General features: G+C 51.8%; 1 pseudogene; it reads left to right on the plus strand.

Annotated features, from left to right (window-relative positions):
- Positions 1 to 2942: 2942 nt before the first annotated feature.
- Positions 2943 to 4312, plus strand: LOC103639943 (UDP-glycosyltransferase 88F5-like; annotated as a pseudogene).
- The last annotated feature ends 1088 nt before the right edge of the window (positions 4313 to 5400 follow it).

Consider the following 5400-nt stretch of genomic DNA (forward strand, 5'->3'; position numbering starts at 1 on the left):
TGTCGAGTGATTTTTTCTAGCACTCGCGCGAGGTTAGGAATTGATTGTATTCATCTTGATAACAGGATCTATGATGGTCTATGGACTTGGATCTAGGGTGAATGCCTTGTATATGAGACGGGAATGGAATTAAGGATTAATGTGTGGATGCCTGAGTCAAGCATTTGAAAGTACTAAACACATGTCGGGAAATATGGTAACCAGTAAGCCTAGTACTTGAGTGAAGTCGGGCGTGGACTTTATCCCTCACTTGTGCTGAGACAGGGTCTCCCATGCTAGCTATGGTGGGTGCAGTGCAGCCACTGCACGGCGGCAACCAGGGTCAGTGGGGCATTACATGCCAAGGCGGTGAGCCCTGGCCGCGAACGAGGAATCGATGGGGATGACTGATATGTGTGGGGACGGAGTGCCCCTACATGTCGTGTGTTTAGGTTTACCTTGCAAGGTCAAAACTCGATTCGAATCGTTTGCTTCTCGCAGCTAATGAGACTGCTTGACCCCTTGTAGTGCATCGAGTAAAAAGTGAAATAAGGTTTTACTTGAGATAACATGTTGATTGTACTAAATGATTGTTACTATGTATGCTTAGAGAGGAGCAAACCTAGCTAAATTAAATATGCTAGAACTAGAAAAAGCTAAAACTATTTTTAGACTCAGCTAGTGCTTTTGGCAAACCAACCCCTCAGCCAAACAGGTGCATGGTATAGAGGTAGAGGAGTAGACTCCTCACACTAGGTAAGTCTAGCTGAGTATTAGTATACTCAGCCTTGCTTGTGGCATATTTTTTCAGGTACGGTACAGGATATGGTTAATGGTGTGACTTGGCCTTCCATCCTGCCACCGGGTTGGACGGTCTAGTGGGGTGCTGCCTCGACAGGAGAGGACAAGGAGGAGGAGTGGGCTCGGCCTTGCCCTATTCCTCAGTATCGTCGTTATCGATTATCCGCTGTATTTAATTACGAACTTGTTATCTTTTATTAAAACTCTGATTTATGTAATAACTCCAGTACTTTAATTTGTGGTTTCATGTTTATTGTATTCTCTCTGAGCCTCACCATCATGTGAGATAATGGTATTCGATCCTTGGTAAGTGGCTTTATCGGACTAGATCCGAGGGACTGACGGGTTATTCTGATTGAAGTGTGTTGCTACCTCCAAGGCATGACTCGGGCACTTAAGCTGGAATAATTCGGGTGGTTCTACCACAGCTGGTATCAGAGCGATTACCATTACAGAAGAATCAATAAGTCGTGAATACCAACTTTTCAAAAATAAAATTTGCTTAGAAACCAGTGTTGGATCATCAGGACTAGAACGATAGACCTAGGACAAAAGGACTTAAGAATAGTGGGGAAAATAGGTGGCTATATAAGTAGGCCATATAGGCCAACCTTAGAATAGTAGGGATGCCCTAGGAGCACCCCTCTGATTGATGAGAGGACATTCATTCAAGCATGCATGCATTATAAAACGATAAGTAATTAAGAATTAAGGGAAATGCATCGAATCATGACCCTAACAAACATGGTTAAAAATGGATGGCAAGAAATGAGTTGGAATAGATAAATCTAAGTTAACCCACCTCTTTTAAAAGTCGGGTACACGTTTCTCCTTGCCGCTATCATAGCACTTACATCTAACCCTCTTTCACAGATCACTTCACCCACCCCCGTCAATGGAGGAGACACTCGCTTCAGTTTTGACTACCTTTCCCATGAGGGCTTTCCCTCCATCTTGTGGGAGGTGCTCTGCTCCACCAGTTACCCTACGCCCGCTCTGTATACGGTGCAGTTGTATGAGGAGCATCGGGTGCCACGTTGCAGGGTTTGGCGGACCCTGGAGTCTCACCCTCTGCAGCCTGAATGGCGTTCCCTTGATTCCGAGACTGTCGGGTTCAGGGCGGACGACACCACCAAGGCCGCAGTGCTAAAAACCCTGACAACCTTCTACGGATATCATCCCCTAGAGATGATGATGCACCCACTAGGACTCTTCCCCGCCGAGAAGAGGGATGGCCCCATGTGGTGCAACCGAGTGAGCCACGTGAAGGACATGTGGGCCATGCATCCCGACCAAGTTGGAAGGATCACTGTTTAGTGTATGAGCGCACTGTACCGCCTATGGGCCTTGCAGAACGACACCATGGCACACCTCACTGCTCTAGCTTAGACTACTAAGATCACTCTCGACAATCGAGAGGACTTCATTGTCGACTTGTCTTTGGAATTGGTGGAAAAAGACCTACAGGTGGAACGGTTGAAACAGCGTATCGCGACTCTAGAGTAGCAGGTGGAGATCTAGGATAACACCATTGATATCTTGGAGATCTAGCTCCATGATGTGTAGGAGGAACTTGAGGAAGCCAACGACCACCTAGAGATGCACCACCAAGACATGGAGGCAAATGAGGCAGGCAGCGAGGGAGAGAAGGATCTCGAAGAATTAGAGCCAACTCCCGGTCTAAATGCGACTCCCTCCGGAGTGCCCCCTTCACCTGTATCCAGTGTTGCCTCTACCACTCAGAGTTGACGGGTTAGTTTGACATATTAGGAGGACAGGAACCTACGTGAGCTTAGTTTTGGTACCAAATTTTTAGACTAGACTTAAGGGTGGATCCCCTAAATTGTTGTAACCCGAGGAAAACTTTTGTGAACAATGAAATGACTGCAGGCATGTCATCCTCGTCTGGTTCAATATTATGTTATGTCATTTTTCCCCGCTTGATATAAAGAATATTGTTGGAACCATGAATTAAGGTAACAATAGTGAAATTTTTGTTTTTAGATGGTAGTTAGGCAGCGTCGCGGGCAGAACGAGCATGTTCCCCCGCCTCCTCCTCCTCCAGCTCCCATGATGCAGGAGCTAATGGCTCAATAGAATGAGATTCTGCGGCAGCTGGTGCAGCGCCAGCACCACCCTCAGCAGTAGAGAAATTTGCGATTATGGAAGGTCACCGGTGCGGCTTTGACGATTTGGAGGCATAGGCGAGGGATTCTCTATTATGGAAAAGAAGGGAATAGCCCACACTCTAAAACGGACAAGACCACTCCATTACCAATAGCGAACGACGATTAGTGCCGTTGATACAGCCGCTGTCCCAGCCCAGCGCCGTGAGTTCTCCGCTGAGGAAGCCAGCGCGCAAGAAGCCCAAAGACCCCAGCGCCGAGCCGGCCGGGGGTCCGAGAAGCAGGGGTCGCCAACCCCGCCGTATCCTTCCACCACCTCCCGCCGCCGGACTACCCTGTCCCGGACCAGGACCCCTTCCTCCAGATGCTCGACGCGCTCCGCCTCACAGTCCCCTCCCTCACTGCCTTACTCCGCTCCCTTCCCTCCATCGTCGGGCTCGTGCTCGACCTCTTCTGCGGCAAGGCTCGCGGATCGTGCACTACGGCCGCGTCCCCGAGGCTTGAGGCTTGTTGATCAACACCTACGAGTGGCTAGAGGCGCGGGCCGTCGGGGCACTCAGGGACAGCGTCTGCGTCCCTGGTCGCCCCACGCCACCGGTTTACCCCATCGGCCCGATTATCGTCAAGGGCCAGGAGGCGACGGAGAAAGGGGAGCGGCACGCGTGCCTGTCGTGGCTGGACGCACAGCCGGAACAGAGCGTGGTGTTCCTCTGCTTCGGCAGCCTGGGCGCCGTCTCCGCGGCGCAGATGAAGGAGATCGCTCGCGGGCTGGAGAGCTCCGGGCATCGGTTCCTGTGGGTCGTGCGTAGCCCACCGGAGGACCCGACCAAGTTCTTCCTTGCGCGTCCTGAGTCGGACCTGGACTCGCTGCTCCCGGAGGAGTTTCTGGAGCGCACGAGTGACAGGGGGATGGTGGTGAAGATGTGGGCGCCGCAGTTGGAGGTGCTGCGGCACGCGGTGACGGGCACGTTCATGACCCACTGCGGGTGGAACTCGGTGCTGGAGGCAGCGTCGGCCAGTGTCCCCATGCTGTGCTGGTCGATGTACGCCGAGCATAGGGTGAACAAGGTGTTCGTAGTGGACGAGATCAAGGCCGGGGTGGTGATGGACGGCTACGACGAGGAGCTGGTGAGCGCCGCGGAGGTGGAGAAGAAGGTGAGGCTGGTGATGGAGTCTGAGGAAGGGGATAAGCTCAGGGAGAGGCTGGTGTTGGCAAAGGAGAAGGCGGCAGAGGCGCTGGCTGATGGCGGGCCGTCGCGGGTGGCGTTTGAGGAGTTCTTGAAGGATTTGAAGCTCAGCAAATGATCATGCACTAAAGTGAGCATCATGGCTGATCCTGTTACGTGATCTGTTCGAATGTTAGCTTGGACTATGATCTATGTGACAAAGAGACTCGATGGAGCATGAGTTAGAGAGTTTGACAAATAAATATATGGGCGATCTCCTGTAACTGCGCAGCGGGAAGGCGCCCTTGCTGCCGAAGCAGAGGAACACGACGCTTGGGCTGCGCCTACGCGTCCTGCGAGGGAGATCTCGGTGCAAGGAGAATAAACAGAGCAGAGCTCTCTGGTGCGTTTCTGAAGTGAGGAAAAGGAGAGAAGAGAGAGAAGGGAAAGCAGCGGAGAACTCATGGTGCTGTGAGGCGCCGGGACGGCGGCTGTATCAACAGCACTAATCGTCGTTCGTTATCGGTAATGGAGTGGTCTTGTCCGTTTTGGAGTGTGGGCTATTCCCTGCTTTTCCATAATAGAGAATCCCTCGTCAACGCCTCCAAATCGTCGAAGCCGCATCGACGGCCTTCCATAATGGCAAATTTCTCTCAGTAGTATGGTGGAGGCCAGCAGCAACGTCTTCCAGCCGCGACGACGTAGCAGGAGTTCTTGAGCACGCAACTGCCCTTGTTCACTAAGGCAGAGGACCCGCTATACGCCAATGTGTGGCTCACGGTTGTGGAGTCCAAGTTCCCACTCACGGGAGCTTGCCTTGACGACGCAAAGACCCGCTTCACTGCACAGCAGCTTCGTGGACCTGCTAGGACATGGTGGGACCATTTCCACGCCATGTTAACTGCTGACCATGTGGTGACATGGGAGGAATTCAAGACTACTTTTAGAGGACACCATATTCCAGCAGGGATTCTGGATCGCAAGCTCAATGAGTTCTTGGCATTGACTCAGGGAACCCACACTGTGTTGCAGTATACCCAGGCCTTCAACGACCTGTGTCAATATGCGGGTTATCATGCGGATTCAGATGAGAAGGGAAGAGACCGTTTTCGAAGGGGACTCAACACCAAGCTTCGTGAACGCCTCAATTTCATTCGTGCTGACAGCTTCAATGAACTGGTCAACCTTGCCATATCACAGGAAGACTGTATTGTAGCCCACCGGGCAGAGAAGAAGAGGAAGGCACCAATGTCAGCAACTTTAGCTCCACCCCAGAGGTTCCGTATTGTCTCCAACAATCAGAGCAGGGGATTCCAGCATCAAGCAGG

This window comes from Zea mays, chromosome 9 (assembly GCF_902167145.1).
Source record: "Zea mays cultivar B73 chromosome 9, Zm-B73-REFERENCE-NAM-5.0, whole genome shotgun sequence".
Classification (NCBI taxonomy): domain Eukaryota; kingdom Viridiplantae; phylum Streptophyta; class Magnoliopsida; order Poales; family Poaceae; genus Zea; species Zea mays.